This window comes from Hypanus sabinus, chromosome 3 (assembly GCF_030144855.1).
Source record: "Hypanus sabinus isolate sHypSab1 chromosome 3, sHypSab1.hap1, whole genome shotgun sequence".
NCBI classification, from domain to species: domain Eukaryota; kingdom Metazoa; phylum Chordata; class Chondrichthyes; order Myliobatiformes; family Dasyatidae; genus Hypanus; species Hypanus sabinus.
This window is the reverse complement of record NC_082708.1, coordinates 33,336,456-33,358,059: the sequence shown is the minus strand read 5'-3', so window position 1 is coordinate 33,358,059 and position 21,604 is coordinate 33,336,456. Positions and strand designations below refer to the sequence as shown.

Sequence of the window (21,604 nt, the reverse complement as noted above, 5' to 3'; positions counted from 1 at the left end):
TGTGATGCTGGAGGGAAAGTTTTAGACCGATATCATTGGGACTGGTTTTTAAAAATGTGTACCTGTACAAGCCAGAGGGAGTGATATCTGAAACAAAGCAGGGCAGGGAGTGATTTAAACGTGACAGGAGGATGGGTCACTAAGCAGGAATCTAATAATGGGAGGGTGTTACTGTATTACTAAATCAATCACAGCGATTTTAACAAGATGTTGTCTGGGACAGAGTGATTCAGCTATGAGAAGAGACTTTATTTTTGACTTGCTGTGAAGAAGTGTGAGAGGTCATCTCCTTGAATAGAAAAAAATGATGACATAGATGGGAGATAATGAGAAAATGAAAAACAAAAACTGCAGGTGCTGGGAATCTAAAGACTAAAATAAAACTAGTAAGTCTCCAACGCATTAGAGAAATCAAATGCAATTGGTAGTCTGCTTTTAGGGTTCCTATGTTTATTTTACAGGGGTGATACTGAGCCTCCCAGTGTCTATACTATAATTCCCCATCCACTCCCATATTAAGACCATAAGACACAGAAGCAGAATTAGGCCATTCAGCCCATCGAGTCTGCTGCACCATTCCATCATGGCTGATCCTTGATCCCAGTCAACCCCATACACTTGCCTTCTCGCCTTTGATGCCCTGACCGATCAGGAAATGATCAACTTCCGCCTTATGTATACCATGGACTTGGCCTCCTCTGCAGTCTATGGCAGAGCATTCCACAGATTTACTACTCACTGGCTAAAAGAAATTCCTCCTTACCTCTGTTCTAAAGGGTCACCCATCAATTTTGAAGCTGTGCCCTCTAGTTCTGGATACCCCCATCTTCGGAAACATCCTCACCACATCCACCCTATCTATTTCTTTCAACATTCGATAGGTTTCAATGAGACTTCTCCACATTCTTCTAAGTTTCCGTGAGTACAGGCACAAAGCTGTCAAACGCTCCTCATATGTTAACTCCTTCATTCCCGGAATCAACCTTGTGAAACTTTTCTGGACTCTTTCCAATGGCAACACGTGCTGCAGAGAGATGGGGCCCCAAACTGTTGGCAATACTCCAAGTGCGGCCTGACTAACGTCTTATAAATGCTCAGTGTTATCTCCTTACGTTTATATTCTATTCCCCTTGAAATAAGTGCCAATATTGCATTTGCCTTCTTTACCACAGACTCAACCTATAAATTAACCCTCTGGGAGTCGCGCACAAGAACTCCTAAGTCCCTCTGTAATTCTGATGTTTGAACCTTCTCCTCACTTAGATAATAATCTGCACTATTGTTCCTTTTACTGAAATGCATTATCATACATTTCCCAACACTGTATTCCATCTTCCACTTTTTGCCCATTCTTCCAATTTGTCTAATTTCTGCTGTAATCACATTGCTTCCTCAGCACTATCTACCCCTCCACCTATCTTCGTATCATCCACAAACTTTGCCACAAAGCAATCAATTCCATTATCCTAATCATTGACAATGTGAAAAGTTGCGGTCCCAATACAGACCCTGAGGAACACCACTAGTCACTGGCAGCCAGTCAGAAAAGGCCCCTTTTATTCCCACTTGCTGCCTCCTGTCTGTCAGCCATTCTGCTGTCCACGCCAGTATCTTTCATGTAATGCCACTGGCTTTTGTCTTGTTAAGCAGCTTCATGTCTGGCACCTTATCAAATGCCTTCTGAAAATACAAGTAAATGACACCCACTGGCTCTCCGTTGTCCACTCTTGTTAACTTCCTTGATGAACTCTAACTCTAGATTTGTCAGGCAAAATTTCCCTTGAACAGAAACCATGGTGGCTTTGACTTATTTTATCATTAGTCCCCAATACCTTGAAATCTCATCCTTAATAATAGACTCCAACACATCCCCAACCATTGAGATTAGGCTAACTGGCCTATAATTTCCTCCCTTAAAGAGTGGAATGACATTTGCTTCTGAAAGAGTGGAGTAACTTCTTAAAGAGTGGAGTGATATTGATTTTCTCGTCTTTGACATCCTGCACTGTTACAAAGAGGCTCAACACAAACTTGAAGGACAGTAATTCATCCTCTTTTTGGGCATGTTGTAGCTATGTAGACTTAATAGTAAATTCCACAACTTCAGGTGAATTGATTTTTCTCATCTCTATCAATCATTCATCTGTTACATTGGCTCAGCTTGCCTTTTTCTATTTTTATTTCTGCTGGGCATGTTTCCCTGCTCTGCATTCAAGTTCAAGATGATAAATTGGTTTATTATTGTCAGATATACAGAAGTGTAGTGAAAAATTTTGTTCTGTATGCTGTCCATATCCATACAGGTCATGCCACCACAGCAGTGCATTGAGGTAGGACAAGGGAAAACAATAACAAAATATGGAATAAAGTGTTAGATCTATAGAGAAAATGTAGTGCAAGTGGACAAGGCAAGGCAATAGCAAGGTGGATTAAGAGGTCAAGAATCCATCTTGGGACCATTCATTAGTCTTATAACAGTGGGATAGAAATTGTCCTTGAGCCTGGTGGTACGTGCTTTTTGGGATTTTGCTTCTTCTGCCTGACAGGAGGCAGAAGAGGAGAATATCTAGCGTGGGTGAGGCTTTGATTATACTCTTTCCTTTCAAGGCAGTAGGACATGTGGAAAGAGTCCATGGAGGGGTTGCTAGTTTCTGTGATGTGCCGGACTGTATCCACAACTCCTTGCAATTCCAGCTCAAGTTTCAGAACTCCTACTTTCTACGGTCAAAATTCTCACTCTCTTAACTGTTCTATCCACTCATTGACTAGGTAAGCTTGTTTGAAGTTTATCCCCATGGTCAACATGGTTTTATCCATCTGAGACAACCCCCTCCGCTTCCTTCTCTGTAACTTAACAAGCTTCACAACTTTGCTTTTCCAACAGGTGTAGTGTGATATGCTGAGCTTTTCCAGCAGTGTGGGGGATCAGGGGGATCAGAGGGATCTTGGGGTCTGAGTCCACAGAACACTAAAAGCTGCTGCACAGGTTGACTCTGTGGTTAAGAAGGCATATGGTGTATTGGCCTTCATCAATTGTGGGATTGAGTTTAGGAGCCGAGAGGTAATGTTGCAGTTATATAGGGCCTGGGTCAGACCCCACTTGGAGTACTGTGCTCATTTCTGGTCTCCTCACTACAGGAAGGATGTGGAAACCATAGAAAGGGTGCAGAGGAGATTTACAAGGATGTTGCCTGGATTAGGGAGCATGCCTTATGAGAATAGGTTGAGTGAACTCAACCTTTTCTCCTTGGAGTGACGGATGATGAGAGGTGACCTGATAGAGGTATATAAGATGATGAGAGGCATTGACGGTGTGGATAGTCAGAGGCTTTTTCCCAGGGCTGAAATGGTTAGCACGAGAGGGCACAGTTTTAAGGTGCTTGGAAGCAGGTACAGAGATATCAGGGATAAGTTTTTTACTCAGAGTGGTGAGTGCATGGAATGGGCTGCCAGCAACGGTGTTGGAGGCAGATACGATAAGGTGAGACTCCTGGATAGGTGCATGGAGCTTAGAAAAATAGAGGGCTACAGGTAACCCTAGGTAATTTTTAAGGTAGGGAAATGTTCGGCACATCTTTGTGGGCCAAAGGGTCTGTATTGCACTGTAGGGTTTCTATGTTGCTGTGTTTGATTTGCTGTTTTTATTTCAGGTAACAAGAAATTCCTCCTCTGGACAGAGACACTTACAAGAACAGGGCATGAATTTAAGGTTAAAATGTTAGAGAGGATTTGAAGAAGAATTTGTTCACCTAACAAATTTACTGTTTCTGTAAATGATGGAGGCAGGTACTCCCACAACATTTAATAACTAATTTTATGAGCATTTGAATCATCATGGAATATTTGGGCTGAATGTGGGAAAATAGGAATAATTTCCTAATTTGTTCTGTACCAGTCAAGATGGCGCCAGTGAACAATGATTCATTGGGCAACATCTTCCGTATAGTCATTTATTTCACTTCTTCTGTGCTCTTTACCTATTCTTCTTATGTTAATTGTGCTTTGGAAACAGTTGGAGCCTATGACTTACAGTTCGGATTTCAATCAAGTGACCTAGACCTCTGCCAACCCCGAGAAAATTCCTGGAGAAGACCATTATCTCGAGCAGGAGACCAGAGATGGGTATGGATCCATGATCGACGACATTCCTCACCGACTGAAGCATCGAGGAAGAGTGAAACATTGAAGCGAATGTGGAAGAGGGCAGGTCAGCAGTTACTCTTCATAGGTTAGGCCAGAGGTTGAGCAGCTGTAGGCCGTCAGTCGCTCCCCACCAAAGGATTGAGTTCGAGCTGTCACTCTCCTTGATAGTGACAGAGGATGTTTTTGAAATTTCGAGACATATGCGATTATTGGTGTAATAGTTTATATTACTCCTTCAGTTTTGCTGTGTTTTCTTTCGTGTTGCCAATAATTTACTTTTTGGGCGAGGGACGGGTTGGGGATTTGAGGTCTGACGTACTTGTTGGTGTTTTTCCGTGAGAGTGATCTGTTAGATTTTTGTGTGTGAGAGAGGTTGAGGGTTTGATGTTATTATTACTTTTTTTTACATGGGAAGGGCTTGGGGGTTAGGGGTTTGACATTTTAACCGTGCGTCTGGGTGGGCGATCTGTTAGTTTTTGTGCGAGGGAGGGGTTGGTGGGTGTTAGGGGTTTGCAAGTTTTGTTTCTTTTTCTTTTTGGCGATGGGGAGTTGATGTCTTTTCTTTCAATGACTTTCATGGTTTTTCTGTATACCATGGCTTTCTGGAGAAGACGATTCTGAGAGTTGTATTCTGTGTACATACTTTGATAATAAAATGAACCTTTAAATGTGGGTAGATTCAGGACGACCGCCATGGACACAGAGGGCAGCACAGATTATTTCTGTGGCTGTATGACTGAAGATTAAAAGATAATCTATTTTTAAAAAAACATGCAGGAACTTGTGAAAAATACCAATCATAGGAGGTAGAGTATCAGAGAAATTTGTAAGGCTAAAGGTAGATAAGTTGCTGAGATCTGATGGCTTGCACCAAGGGCTTTAATAGCAGTGGCTACAGAGAACTGATGGATGAAATGTTTCAACACTTGCTACATTCTGAGAGGATATTAGAAGACTGGAAAACACTCTTGTTCATAAAAGGTTGAGGAGCTGGTGGAGAGACAGAAGGCATAAATTTAGTTTAACATCTATTGTTAGCCAGATGAGGAAATCAAAGGGGAAATTATTAATCATTTAGAATTATACTTAGGTAATAGATTTATAAAAGGTAAATCATGTTTGACAAATTTGCTCAAACTCCTTGAGGATATGATAGGTAGAGTTAATAATCAGCCTGTAAATGTGGTCTACTTAAATTTCCAAAATGCATTTTACAAAGCGCTGCATAAGAGGCTGATGCATAGATTACAGTGGAGAAAATGTATTAATTTGGACTAAAAGTTAGCTATCACACAGAAAACAAAGAGCGGAATGAATGGGTCTTTCTCAGATTGGAGGGATGTAACTGGTGGAGTACCCCAGGGATCAGTACTTGGTCCACTATTCTTTACAATTTATATTAATAACCTGGAGCAGGTTACAGAATATAAGGTTTCCAAGTTTGCTGATGATTCAACTACAGGTGGGAGGGCATTTTGTGATAAGGACATGGTGATTGTGCAAATGGATTGATGAAACTTAGTACCTAGTGTTTAATGTCAGAAATTACAGAGTAAGAGGAATCAAACAGTTGATTGTTTTCTACATGAAGAGAAACAGCAAAGGAATGAGATTCAGATGGATCTACTGTAGGTGTTCCAGGGGTTAAGAAGGCACCAGCATTGTAAAGTGATTGGAGTTTTGCAAAACAGTAAGGGGTGCTGCTAGACACATCTATATTACTTGTCCACTGGATATAGTAGCTTGGAGGCAGTCTGAAATAGATTTATCAGGCTAATTCCTGGGATGATAATCTTTTTCTTATCAAAAGACAATAGACAGTTTGAATTTCTTGTTTATGATTTGCTGCTGCATTGCGAAACCTCTTGAGTTTATAGAACATAGAACAATACAGCATAGTTCAGGCCCTTCGGCCCACAATGTTGTGCCAACCCTTAAACCCTGCCTCCCATATAACCCCCCCCGACCTTAAATTCCTCCATATACCTGTCTAGTAGTCTCTTAACTTTCACTAGTGTGTCTGCCTCCACCAATGACTCAGGCAGCTTCATTCCACGCACCAACATGTAAAAAACCGTCCTCTAATATCCCCCTTGAACATTTCTCCCCTTACCTTAAAGCCATGTCCTCTTGTATTGAGCAGTGGTGCCCTGGGGAAGAGGCGCTGACTATCCACTCTATCTATTCCTCTTAATATCTTGTATAACTCTATCATGTCTCCTCTCATCCTCCTTCTCTCAAAAGAGTAAAGCCCTAGCTCCCCTAATCTCTGATCATAATGCATACTCTCTAAACCAGGCAGCATCCTGGTAAATCTCCTCTGTACCCTTTCCAATGGCTCTGTATTCCACAGTTTAGAAAAATGAGGGGTAAGTTTATTCAAATGCATAATCCTAAGTGAGCTTGACTGGTAGATATTGAGATGTTCTCTCTATTGGGAGAATCACAAACACCATAACTACAAAATGAGGGGCAAGTAATTTAAAACTGAGGTGTGTAGGAATTTCTTCTGAGGTGTTTGTGAACCTCTGGGATTATGTGCCCAGAAGGCAGGTAGAGGTTGGTGTAGTGACTGTGATCGAAATCATTGGGAATTCACTGAGGCTAGTGATATAATAGTCTTTATTCATCACAACAAGCAGGCATTCATCTGGGACCCTCACGGTAGTTTTCCAAACTCAAAAGTATAGTACATCACATTTTTATACCCTTAAGATCAAAGATAACAGTAGGTGATTCAATAAAATTTAATTAATTACAATTACATCATTTATTTCAATATTTCAGGTTGACAATGCTTCCTTTGAATTACATATCTACAATGAAAGATATTGCTCAATGTTCAAACACAACTGTTGGTATAACATAATTGACACAGATACTCTAAAAACTTCTGAAGACAGAGAGTCAGGCGGCCAAAATTAGTGTTTGTGCAATCTGACCCACTGAGTACACAAGTTTCACCTTCACCCCCCACCCCCCGCCCCCGGTGCCATCATTGATAGATCAGCTATTTGATGTGTTAAGTGATCATATCAGTCTGGTTTACAATCTTCCTTGAACTTGTTTATAATAGTGCAAATTAATCAGACCCATAGTTGCCTGGATTTTTGCAGGCCAATTAACACAACCCCATTGTCTTAACATTTGGCTGATGCAAATGTGTCATGGCCACCATTTTGAAAACCATATCTTTTAGTCTGTGGGTTGGCTTGTGCTTTTAACTTCAGTTGACTGCTTGCAATTTACAATTTAGATTAAGAACTGAAGACTGGTTCTTGTTTGAATTAATATTTGCAATATTCACATTAATCCTGGACAGCTGGATCACTAGATATATTTAATGCAATACCCAGAAATGTATATAATAAATCTTTATACCATTTAACCCCAGTTAATACAGTGTGGCTTCTGCTATCTCTAACCACTCTCCAAATGTATTGTAACAGGCCCAGCTGGCGTTCTTATTCCTTGAGCTGTCTATCTGATGTCTGTTAGCAAATACATCATTTTAAATACAATAAACCTTTAATGATACTGAACCGAAGAGTATAGTGATAGAGAAAATATTTCATTGGATAGTGAATAAGTTATGTGATTTTGCAGTTAATTACAAATTAGCCAAAAGCTTAGTTCCATCACATATCTTATTGTTACAGTGGCTTAAGGATGTTGGGTACTCAGTTTTAATCAAGCAATAACTGTGATTATATTTTTGTAGGATTTTCAGTTTTCAGTACAATTTGTAGATTTTAGCAGCAGAAAAATGCAAAAGTAGTTTTTAAATGATCATGCATCAAAAAATATTAGATGCTAAAAATAGTTTGAGAAATCATATTGAATACTTACAGAAATGGCTGCTTTCTCATAGACTAGTGCTAAAGCCATAGTGGTTGAGCAAGTGAAAGATCACATTCTGTTTGAAATTATGCCTGCAAGAGACAGTTCCAGATAAGAAGAGTCAATTTTTTTGTATTGTTATTGAGGAATTGCTTGCTGGTATCCGGTTCAGAGGTTGTGAAATTCATACAGAATATAGAAATCATGAAAAATGGAAGTTGGTCATGAACAATATAAGTCACTTGGCTACAACTCTGCACAGAAGGAGGAAAACATTAGAATTAGTTAAATAAACTCACATTCTCCTTCTCATGAGAAATCAGATATGGACAATAAATGCACAGATTGCATTAGTAAACAAGAATAACTAAATTCTTGACTGGGTATAAGAACTAACTTTTTCCAATCATTCTGACCCAATTTAGTATTTGAATTTAGACTTTATAAGACACTTTTCAAGAAGCTTTTGTTTTTATTTAAATTATTCTCTACAGATATGATCAGTGCTCTTCCCACCGTTACAAATTACTTAAAACAGCCAAGACATTTATACTGCACTGTTTCAAATCCACTTAAGTTATCATCAAATCACAAATTCCCAAACTTACTACATACATGGCAATATGGGACTGGTGAAACACGGCAACAAAGCCTTGATATATGCTCCTTCTGAAGTCACTCTCTGCAATCTGCAGCCTGTAATTTCCCTTTAAGTAGTGTACTTTAGAACCATCCTAATGAACTAGTGATTTCACAATCTTCTGAAGGACTTGGCAGACAAAACTCTCAAACATGCAGCTGCGGCATCTGTAAGTGGGTGAAGGTACATCACCATGACCAAAAAGAAAGGGAAGGGGGAGGATGCCCAGCCAGAATGAAACTCCTCCTACCCAGCATCTTGTTAGCAAATGTACATACTGGAGAACAAAACTGAAGACCTAATGACAAGATTGCTGTATCGGAGGAATATGAAAAATTGCTGCATTCTGTATTTCATGGAAACATGGCTCACATGAACGCGCTGGATTCATTGGTGAGACCTGAGGACAGGATGGACTGGACTGCTAATTTGGAAAAGGCAAAAGGTGGGGTTTGTGTTTCTTTGTGCTACTCGGAAGCAGCAGTCTTGTTCATCCAACCTTGGACATCTAACAATTAAGTTCTATTCACCAAGAGAGTTCTCCTCTGAGATCCTGACTGCAGTTTACATACCGCCAAAGGCCAATATTAATCACACTTGAGATAATGAGTGTTGCCATCAACAAACAAGAAACAGCTGACCCCAAAGTCTTTTAAATCATTGCCAGAAACTTCAGCCAGGTTTGATTGAAGAAATCTCTGCCAAATTATCATCAACATATAACTTGCAGCTCCAGGGGTCCCAGCACACATGACCACAGATATACTATGATTGGCAGTGCCCACTGTTCCGTACCTAGACTGCATTTCAGGAAATCTGACCATTTGACTATCCTTCTCCTAACTGCACACAGGCAAAGGCTGAAGAGCGAGGCTCCAAAGGACAACAAAGAAATAGTTGTGGGAGGCAGCAGAGCGAGATTGCTTCATGCCAGTGGACTGGGATGTGTTCAAGGACTCATCAGAGGATCTAAATGAAACAGACTTCATAAAAACTATCATAAACGAGTGTGTCCCAACAAAATCATTCAAGTGTCTTCCCCAACCAGAAGCCCTAGATGAACCAAAACATCTGCCATCTGCTGAGGGCCAGATCAGTGACATTCAGGTCTGGCAACCAAGTAGGATACATGAGGCCCATGTACGATCTCCAGAAAGCCACTTCATCTGCGAAGCAGCAATTCCAGAACAAACTTAAATTACTGAAGAATGCTCAACAGCTGTGGCAGGACTTGAGGAGAGTGAACTCACAGAAAGCAACTAGCCCAGATGGGGTATCTGGTCGAATGCTAAAGACCTATGCTGATCAACTGGCTGGACCGCTTACGAAGTGAAACCAAGCAACATAGGAGAGGCTTCGCTCCCAGGTGAACTCAATGTTTTCTATGTTTGCTTTGACCATAAAACATGGGGAAACCTTCATAAACTTCCACACCCCAATGACCCTGTGATTTCAGTCTCTGAGGCTAATGTGAGAGTATCCTTCAAGAGGGTAAACTCACAGAAAGCAGCTGCCTGGATGGGGCACCTGACCACGTACTGAAGACCTGTGCTGATCAACCGGTTGGTGTTCATCGATATCTTTAACCTCTCACTTTGGCAATTTGAGGTACACACCTGCTTCCAGCAGACTTCAATTATGCCAGTGCTTAAAACGAAGGTAGTAAAATGTCTCAATGACTATTGTCCAGCAGCACATACATCCACTGTGATGAAATGTTTTGTAAAGTTGGTGATGAAACATATCAAATCCTGCCTGAGAAGCAACTTGGATCCACTCCAAATTGCTAACCAGCACAACAGATGCCATTTCATTAGCTCTTCACACAATCCTGGAACTCTGGGTAGCAAAGATACACACATCAAGATTCTCTTCATTGACTACAGCTGGGTATTCCATACTGTCATCCCCTCAAAACTAATCAATACATTTCAAGACCTCCTTGTGTAACTGGATCCTCAATTTCCTCAATTGGAGACCTCAGTCAGTTTGGATTGGCAAAAAAAATAGTGAGGTAGAATTCATGGGTTCATGGTCCATTGAGAGGGAAACACCAGGTGATAGGTGAAGCTTGGAGGGGGAGGGATGAAGCAAAGAGCTAAGAAGTTGATTGGTGAAAGAGACAGAAGACCATGGTAGAAAGAAATAAGGGGGAGGAGCACCAGAGGGAGGCGATGGATGGGCAAGGACATAACATGAGAGAGGGACAAGGGGATAGGAAATGGTGAAGGGGGGGAGGCTGTAAGTTTGAGAAATCGATGTTCATGTCATCAGGTTGGAGGCTACCCAAATGGAGTATAAGGTGTTGTTCCTCCAACCTAAGAGTGGCCTTATCCCAACAGTGGAAGAGACCATGGATGGACATATTGGAATGGGAATGGGAAGTGGTATTAAAGTGAGTGGCCACTGGGAGGTCCTGTTTTTTCTGGCATACAGAGCGTAGATGCTCGGCGAAGCAGTCTCCAAATGTTGGGTCTTACCAATTTACAAGAGGCCACACTGGGAGCACCAAACACCCCAACAGGCTCACGGGTGAAGTGTCACCTCACCTGGAAGGACTGTTTGGGGCTCTGAATAGTAATGAGGGAGGAGGTGTAGGGGAAGGTCAAGCAGTTGTTCTGCCTGCAAGGGTAAGTGCCAGGAGGGAGATCAGTGGGGGGGACAAATGAACAAGGGGGTCGTGTAGGGAGCGATCCCTGTGGAAAGCATCCGCTTGCAAAGATAAGTGTCCAGAGGGAGATCAGTGGAATGAGAGGAGCTTTTTTTCTCCAGTCCTGCTGAAGGGTTTCGGCCTAAAACATCAACTGTACTCTTTTCCATAGATGTTGCCTGGCCTGCTGAGTTCCTCCAGCATTTTGTGTGTGTTGTTCAGATTTCCAGCACCTGCAGATTTCTCTCTTTGTGATTTGTTCACACAGCTAGTATCTGGGCATGGTCATACAATGAACAATAGCCCGTAAAAGGAATTCAGTGTGTTTTCTGTCTTCAAAAATTAATAATGTTTTTAATAATGTGCACTTCAAAGAAAAATGTTTTTAAAGACTAGATTATTGTGATTAGTACTGTGGGCAATCGACTATTACCAATACACTACGTAAAACACAATTATATGAAACTTAAAATTTTATTAGACAGAAAAATCATTAACAACTTCTCAGAGTTTGTAGCAATTTTAAAAGCAATTATTAGTGATAGCATTTGCCCTCAATGTTGGTGCATTAAGTTATCCAGCAAAAACAGCTAAAGATCATTACATTCTTTATGAGTACATTCACTGATTCTCTACAACACTATTTATGATCAATTAATAAAATCTAAAAACAATTTCAGAATTCATATGATGAATTTCCTCTGTGTCAAAGTTGTAGGACAGCAATGACACACATAATCTAATTTACGATGTAATATTAACATTTTCACTCCAAGTCAGTTTTTAGATACTGGGTTCATTTTTTTATGTATTGGCACACTGTTGGTACAGAGCACATCCCAACTGAAAGGCAGATCGGATACTTGAGCCTTAGAGGCATTGCAACCAAATTGAAACTTTCCAGTTTTCTCCTTAGTATTAATTAATTAATAGAAAAGATTAACTCCCTCCATTTTTTAAAAGAATTTTCCCTAACTGCAAGACGAATTTGTTTATGTCAATTATCTGTTCTCAATGGATGAATAACATGGAAGTATTTAGTGTATAATTCAGTTTGAAAGCTATTATAATTTTCATTAGTTGGTTCTCATTTGCATCTGTCATGGTGCACATTTAAACTAAGTGGTTTCCATGCCATTTATTAACACTTGAATACCATTGCGGAGTTTCCTTTCAGGAAGATGAAAAGAACATTGCTGCATTTCTGTAAATATCAAAATGCTATTCTTTAAAATGGTTAATCGGCATTTAGAAAAAGAGCACAAAGCATGAAACAGTATAGCACAGAAACAGGCCCTTCTGCACAAAATGTCTGTGCTGAACATGATGCCAAGTTCTCTATATCCATCCAGTCCCTGCATATCCATGTGCTTAACAGATTCTTAAATGTTTTTTTTCTCTGTTTAAAATAAAACTTGTCAAAAAAACGTAAGGACACATTTGATGACACATGACTACAATGAAGCATACCCCCAACGACATCAGCTCTATTTTGATGTACTTTTCATTTGTTACATTTAACACCCTAATGAACATCTGCCAAGATCCTCTTAGGACAACATGAAATGGGCATTAAATGGCTGCAATCCACACATTGGACATCCTTATACTAAATTAGAGCTACAACGATAATATGCTGTGTTTTGGATCCATCTACACTAGATCTGTTTCCCAACCATTTTTAGCTGAACTTTCATACTTGCCAATGCCCCCTTCCCCGACTAAACATCTTCATACCAATACATTGGTAACACCCCTCTTAAGCACAATATACTTACTGGCACCCCCATAGTGTAAAAACATGTCTACCATATGCTAACATGAGAAAAATGATTCTGCTTTAATTTTTTATTTGTCTTTAAACCTAGCTTACAGAGTACCTGTGCACTATACAGCAGCTTCAATATCATTGTGATCCTTGAGCTTGATGGTTTTTAGTAAGAGTTGAAATATCTGGTTCAAGTTGAGACAGCAAAAGCATTAAATCACCACGTGTAACATTGTCCAAGCGGTTTCTGTTTTTTGTGAGGATGTAGTTCACTGCACTGAAGCCTCTTTCAATAAGGTAGGGGGATGGAAATGCAAAGAAGAGCAGTTTGGCTCTTCTCCAAAGACCAGGAAACCGTACGACAGTGTAGCCACATACCACAAAAGCCGACATTTTTGAGAAGCATTTTTGCTTCTTCATAATTCTGAATTCCAATAATTTCTTCTTGCAAGCTCTCTTCCTGTTCTTCCACCTTGCAAAGAAATGGGTTAATTATCCAATCTGGAATTTCCAGATGGTTCAAATCCTTGCATCAATTCTGAACATCCTTCAGTGACTGCAGGTGTAAGCAGTACTCTTGCAAATCACTGTTTGTGAAAAAGAGTGCCATACTTTCCATGCAGGGAAACTGTGAAGACATTCTTCTCTCAATGTTTTGCTTACGTATTTCCAATTCTCAGATAAAAGTGTTCACTGCACTCTTTGATTGGATTAAATTGAAATTCTCACCTTGCAGTTTCATATTTAAGTTCTCATTTTGTCATACAGATCAGCTACGGATGCAACATATCCACATAGAGGTTCAATCTTGTTTCCCAAGCTCTTGTCAACTTTGAGCAAAAATTCAACCGGTGTCAAAAAGATCAAAGAAATGTTTTAAGCAGCAGCCTTTTGGCAGCCAATGCACTTCAATGTGAAGAAACAAGCATTCAAACTCTTTATCATTATCTTGGCATAACTGGTGAAGTATTCTGCTATTTAATGCATGAGCTTTAATTCTGTTGATACCAGTTATTACAAGAGTCATGTTTGAAAAAAAAATTGCTGGCTGAGGTTTTTGGTTTTGAGATGTTGACAATGAATTACATGATGGATTGTAATCAGACTTGGAATTTCTTTAATCATAAATGCCACTAAACCAGTGTGGTGACCAGTCATATATGGTGTTCCATCTGTTGCACAAGAAATCATGATCTTAATTGGAATACTTTTGTGCTCAGTATACATTTTGAGCTCATTATAGAATGATTCTCCTTTGATATTTGTTTTTAACTTTTTACAAAAGAGAATCTTTTCCTAAACTTTTCTATTTTTACATATGCCATTAACGATGCCACATTGGCTCGAACATTTAACTCATCCAGTTGTATCTCAAATTCTGTTTTTTGTAGCTCTGTGCAGAGTTGATACTCAATATCTTCACTCAATTCGTCAATACAATAAGCTACAGTTATTTCCCAGAGGAATTGATTGTAAAATATTGGCATCCATTTTGAGAACAGTGGAGAGCACTCCTGATACAGCAGGCATTATTAATCTTTCACCAATTGTATGAGATTTTCCAGACTTGCTATCATTTTGGAAATGTTATATGAAGCAATGAGGCCACTATCAAGGTAATCTTTAGCTTCCTTGGCAAATGACTCAAGTGTGCAAGGCTTTTCAAATGCTTCTTCTATCTTCTGGAACTGTGTAATACCATTAGTAGCCTTTCCAGGGTGTCTATTATGGAAATGTTTCTGAAGTCTTGATGGTTTCATGGCTTCATTAGACAGTACAATATTACAAATAAGACACCTGGGGGCATCACTGATCTGACAGGAATGGAATAAAACCATACTCCAGGTATGTAACATTGTATTGATGAACTTTCTGTAGTTTATGTTTCTTGGCAGGATTAGAATTCAAGGCTTCACTGCTTTCAGACTTGTAGAGATCGCGCCGTACATATTTATCCATCATTAACAGGGCTAAATTAAAATAAGAAATTAACACAAGCTGGGAATGCCTCTCAGATATTGATGGCGGCAGCACGTTAACACGGATGTAATGATGGTAGCAGCGCACAAAGGACCAACAAGATGAAGATGATCACAACAGCAGGAATTATGTTGACGAGGATTCAGACTGGAATCTGAATGTTAGTCGGAACAGAGCTGGTGTTTGGCAAGCTACATTTATACTATTCCAGTTAGCACGATTAACCAATCATGTAAGGTCTCATACTCCCTGAGTTGGTTCTTGACTGCATATATGAAGCCGAGGTCACTTTGAGGTCACATCAAAAGGAATCCTCAGGGTTGGCAGGTTCACTGATTGGTTCTATTTTACCATTTGGTTCTGACCAGCGCTGTATCATTGCGAGACCTGTTTTTCATAGATCTGCAGAGAAAGTTGAGAGGGTGTACTTGACTTATCAACTGTTAAATTGCATGAACTTGTTCCGTACTGTGACTCAAGGGGAACTGTTGGGAATCCCAGTTGCTAATTTATACAACCCTAGTAATGTCTGTTTGGTTGGTAGGATCAGAGGAGATTAGAGTTTCAGATGTGTTGCGACGACGAGTGCTCACCACCTGCAGAGCTGTGGGTTCTCCTGTGCTCCAGTGCCTCATCCTTTTTATTGGAAGTGCATACTCTACTAATAGTCAATCAGGTCTGGTGCCTCAAGTTAGGATGCTGCTTACTGCCTCCTCCCAAGATTCTTGACCATCCCCAACAGCATCTATTTCCCCTTATGCCCCCTCGGGAGGCAGTACCAGCCCCGAAAGGAATCACTGCACTCGTTAAAACCACATAGAAGTAGGGGTTGGATCTTCACGCCAAAAATCAAGAGAATGAAGGACAGGAGTGAGATTAGTTATTCTTGCTTAATATGCAATTTCTATGCACGTTTTCTTACGATATAAAGCCATTTGGCCCATTGGATTTATGCCAGCTCTTGGAACAATCTTATTCTCCCTCATTTCACTGTAACTACATCTCTCCCAGATGCACATAACAGGCGACTTCACCTGGTTCCTCAACACCAAGAAAAAACACAGCAGCATGTCCATTTCCTGGGGAGACAGAGATGATCGAGGCTCACCCCCCCCCCCCCCATCCAAACCATTCTAACCAATTTTTACAAGAGCACCGTCGAGAGTGTTCTGGCTGGCGGCATCAAGATTGCTTAACGTCATTTCCAGTGCACAAGTGTAAGGGAGAACAAAATAATTGTTACTCTGGATCTGATGCAGCACACTAGAAAAAAACACAATAACAGAAAATAACACCATTTAGTATGGGAATTACAAAGTATCAGACCACGAGTGCCTACAAAGTATTGTGTAGTCTGCTGAGAGGATCATCGAGGTGTCCCTTCCACCAATTAGAGATATTTCTCATTTTGCAAGCAGGGTCCTTAGCATGCCAATGATCCCTCCCATCCATCCAGCAATCTCTTTGACTCCTTACCATCAGGCAAGAGGTCCCAGTGCATTAGGACAGGGACTGTTAGGATGGGAAACAGCTTCTTCCCCCAGGCTGTGAGACTACTGAACTGCCTGCCACCACCCAGGTCTCGTCACGTATGAAGTGGCAGTATTGCTTGCATTTTAACCTGTCATAAATGCACCTTATTATTTGTTAATTTTTTGTGGTAAATCACTTTATTGTTATGTGTGAGTTATACGTACTATGTGGTCCATCTTGGTCTGCAGGAACATTGTTTCATTTGACGGTATACATGTATTGGTTGAATAACAATAAACTTGAACTTGATCAGCTTCATCCTGATTCTGCTGCCAACTGCCTTCACTTGGTGACTGAATAATCTATCAAATGGCACACCTTTGTTAAGTGGGAGAAGGCTGAAGTATTGGCAGACTCCACCACAGGCATCACAAGAGGTCAGGACTGAACTCAGTCATTGGAATTATAACAGGGCAGTGCCACCTAGTTACAATTTATGCTTAGAAATCTGCCTGGAAGATTCTGTTAGAAAGTTTATTGTAGCTTTTCATAGTTTAATGTTCTGAGAGTATTGCTCACTTTTTCATTCAATTAATGTGAGGTCCATTCACCAGCTCCTAATGTAATATGACAGTCAGTGAAATTTTAGAGTCAGAAAATTGTGGGCTGATGATGTGCAACACCCTTAAGTGTTCTCCTGTCATATACTGGACCCACTAAAGCGTTTTATCTCCCCTACAGCACCAAACATCTTTTTTTCACTTTATCGAATCTTCGAACTTAAAACAAGTAAACGTGCCTTAAGGAGCTAGAGCATTACCACCTTCTGTCACTTTTACTTTTGCATGACAATCAGTTCTCATTTTGGCATTCTTGAATGGTACTTCTCCTCAAGCTCCCATAAACTTAAACACAAAAAATTCTGCAGATACTTTTAAATCCAAAGCAACAGACACAAAATGCTGGAGGAACTCAGCAGGTCAGGCACCATCTATGGAAATGAACAAACACTTGATGTTTTGTGCTGAGATCCTTCTTCAGGACTGAGAAAGGAAGGGGAAAGATGCCAGAATAAAAAGGTGGGGGGGGGGGATGGAGGAGGATTGCTAGAAGGTGATAGGTGAAGCGAAGTTGGGAGGAAAGATAAAGGGATGGAGAGGAGAGTGGACTACAGGAGAAAGGGAAGGAGGAGGAAACCCAGGGGGAGATGGAGGGCAGCTAAGAAGAGGTAAGGGGTTAGAGTGGGAAATAAAAGGAGCAGGAGTGAACTTTTATTTACCTTAAAGAGAAATCAATTCTCATGCCATCAGGTTGGAGTCTACCCAGAATATAAGGTGTTGCTCCTCCACCCAGAAGATGGCATCATCTTGACACAAGATGAAGCTCTGGACCGACATGTCCGAACTGGAATGGCAAAGAAAACTAAAGTGTTTGGCCAGCAGTAAGTTCCACTCTCAGCAGACAGAGCAAGGAGCTTGACCAACTAACAGGGGATCTCATCAAAGTAGTGGAGGCAGTATCAGGACCACCGAACACATTAGATTCGCAGGTGGAGTGCTGCCTCATCTGCGAATGGACAAGGGAATCAAGGGTGAGAATCATGCCACCTTAATTGTGATAGAGTCCTCTTGTCCTTACCTAACACCTCATGACCCTCTGGATCCAACACATCATTCTCCACAAATATCGCCAAAGGGTTCCTACCACTAAACACATCTCCACCCTGTTCCCCTTTCTGCAGAGGTTTCTCCCTCCGTGATTCTCTTGTCCAGTCATCCCTCCCCACTACCTCTCAGAACTTATCCCTGCAAGTAGCCTAAGGCCATACTTGTCTATTCACCTCCTTCCTCACCTCCATCCAAGGCCCCATAGTCCTTCCAAGGGAGGCAACACTTCACTTGCGAATCTGCTGGGGTGGTCTACTGTGCCCGGTGCTCCCGATATGGTCATGTCTACATTGGCAAGATGTCGTAAATTGGGGAACACTTGATTGAGCACTTCTGCTCCATCCGCCAAAAGCAGAATTTCTCGGTGGCTAGACGTTCCTGTTCTGATATGTTGATCCATGACCTCCTCTTGTATCATGATAAAATCATCCTCAGGGTGGAGAAGCAACACCTTATACAGTATTCCATCTGGGTACTCTCCAACCTGATGGCATGAATACTAATTTCTCCTTCCGGTAAAAAAAATTCTCTCCCACTCCCCTCTTCTTCTACTCTCCACTATGGTCTCCTACCTCTACTTGCCTGCCTATCACCTCCCCCCTGATCCTCTCCTCCTTCCCTTTCTGTTATGGTCCACTCTCCTCTCCAGCATGTTGTGCGTGTCTCACAAACCTAGCCACTCCGCACAGTGTGTGAGTTGGCATTTTTTTTCCAATTTTCATGTTTTCTAGCTGATTACATTCTATCAGTTTAGGTTATTTGTTTCTTTTAGTTATAGTGAATCATGGCTAAATTCTGATACCACACACATTTTCTGATGATTTATACACAGATGAATTTACTAAACAAAAAACAGTGAAGCATTGGTTTATTACAAGAGAATTCCTGTAATCAGAAAGGTGAATATAGGTATATAGGTGGATCACAGAAAAACGTTCAAAACCAGATCGAATGTAGAAGAGCAATTGACTCAGCAGGTCAGGCACCATCTATGGAAATGAACAAACACTTGATGTTTTGTGCTGAGATCCTTCTTCAGGACTGAGAAAGGAAGGGGAAAGATGCCAGAATAAAAAGGTGGGGGGGGGGGGGGGATGGAGGAGGATTGCTAGAAGGTGATAGGTGAAGCGAAGTTGGGAGGAAAGATAAAGGGATGGAGAGGAGAGTGGACTATAGGAGAAAGGGAAGGAGTAAATTAGGTAGGATGACAAGGTGGGACAAGTTTCTTAAATGAGAACAAAGATTTTTAAATGTAAACCAAACACAACGGGCGCTGGAAATCTGAAATAAAAACAGGAAATGCTGGGAACACTCAGCCCTTGTGGAAATAAAAACAGTTAATGCATCATTTTCAGGAGCATTCATTAGAATTCTGAAGGCTCTCACTCCTGAAATGTTAGTTGTTGTTTCCCTTTCCACTGATGTTTACCTTACAGGAAAGATATCAATAATATTCAAAGAGTACAGAGAAAATTTACAAGGATTTTGCCAGTACTTAGTCCTGAATTATAGGTTGAAACAGCATGTAGGTGCAATTATGAAGAAAGCAAGGCAGCGCCTCTACTTCCTTAGGAGATTGTGACATTTAAAACTTTGACAGATAGATATGAATGTGTAGTGGAGAGTATATTGGCTGGTTGCATTACAGCCTGGTGTGGAACATCATTGCCCTTGAATGGAAAATGCTACAAAAAGAGGTGGATATGATCCTGTAAAGGTAAAGCCCTCCCTCCCCCCCCTCCCCCCCACTGAGCACATCTAGACCAAGCATTCATTGTCGCAGGAAAGCATCATCCATTATCAGGAATTCCCACTACCCAGGACATGCTCTCTTCCCGCTACCGGGTTCAGGATCAGTTACTACCTCTCAACCATCAGGCTCTTGAAACAAAGGGGATAACTTCTCTCAACTTTTACTTGCCCCATCACTGAACTGTTCCCACAACCTATGGACTCACTTTCAAGGATTCTTCATCTTGTGTTCTCAATACTTGTTGCTTATGTATTGTTTCCTTCTTTTTGAATTCACAGTTTGTTGTCTTTTGAACACTGGTTGAACACCCAGTTGATTCTATTATGGTTATTATTCTATTATGGATTTATTGAGTATGTCCACAGGAAAATGGCTCTCAGGGCTGTATATGGTGACATATATGCACTTTGATAATAGATGTACTTTGAACTTTTCCCCTGGAGTTTTGGAGAATGAGGGGAGATTTGACAGAAGTATACAAAATTAAGTAGAGTAGATGTAAATTAAGTAGAGTAAATGCCAACAGGCTTTCTCCATTGAAGCTGGGTGAGGCTGGAGCTAGAGGTCATGGGTTAAGGATGAAAGGTGAAATATTTAATCAGAGCATGAAGGGGACCTTCACTCAGAGGACAGTGTGACTGTGGAATGAACTGCTAGTGGTTGTGATGGATGAAGGTTTGGTTGTAATATTTAAGACAGGTTTGGATAAGTACATGGATGGGAGGAGTTTGCAGGACTATGGTCCAACTGTGGATCAATGGGACTAGGCAGAATAACAGTTTTGCATGGACTAAATGGGCCGAAGGCCCTGTTTCTGTGCTGTGGTGCCCTGTATCTCTATTACTCTTTGAAGTAAATCTCTTGGTGCCTAGAAGTCAGTTGAGTAAAGCAGGAATGCAAGTTATTTGATTGCAAAGGCCATGGAGGCTGGAGAAGAAGTTGCGCCTTCATAAAGAGAATGCATTAGAATTTTAATGCAAAGGCAAAAGGGTGATTTATTTCCTGGAGGAGAATGCATTCATGACTGGTCACCCTACCACAGCAAGTGGATGGAGGTTTTGGAGAAGGTGCATAATAGGTCTACTGGGTTGCTGTCTGGATTAGACAATATAAGGCGAGATTGCACAAATTTGGGTTGGGTTTCTCTGGAGCAGCACAGGCTGAAGAGAGACCTGACAAGAGTTTATAAGATTAAGCGAGGCACAGATAGACATCCCAGAGTCGAGATGTCTCATACTAGAGCGATACGTTTAAGGTGAGGGGGATAAGTTCAAAGACATGCGCGACAAGTTATTTTAAACAGAGAGTTGTGGGTATCAGGAATGCCCTGCCAGGTGTGGTCGTGGGAGCTAATATGATGGAGTCATTTGATAGGCTCTCAGATAGCCACATAATGCAATTGTGAGGCCACACCTTGAGTACTGTATACAATTTTTGTCCCCATGATTTGGGAAGGATGCGAAGGCTCTGGAGATAGTTCAGAGAAGAGCGATGAGGTCTGCAGGGTATGAACTATGAAGAAAGATTGAAAGAATTAAATCTTTTTAGCCTAAGTAGACCTAAAATGAGAGGAGACATGATAGAAGTGTTCAAAATCATGAAGGGTATAAAGAAAATGGATGCCACCTGCTACTTCAAAACTAATCCATCAATGAGGACACAGGGCCATAGGTGGAGACTGGTTAAAGGG

At 40.9% G+C, this 21,604-nt stretch overlaps 1 protein-coding gene and 1 long non-coding RNA gene across 4 annotated transcripts in view; one reads left to right on the top strand and one right to left on the bottom strand.

Moving 5' to 3' along the window:
• Positions 1–21,604, top strand: part of LOC132391180 (uncharacterized) — a 1,045,680-nt gene that overhangs the window by 999,468 nt on the left and 24,608 nt on the right. The window lies entirely within an intron of this gene.
• The window catches only part of LOC132391182 (uncharacterized), a 56,675-nt gene that overhangs the window by 33,428 nt on the left and 1,643 nt on the right, over positions 1–21,604 (bottom strand). For all 3 annotated transcript variants that reach the window (XR_009511110.1, XR_009511112.1, XR_009511111.1), the window contains exon 2: positions 7,993–8,075. This is a non-coding gene — a long non-coding RNA (uncharacterized LOC132391182). The remainder of the gene's footprint in view (positions 1–7,992; positions 8,076–21,604) is intronic.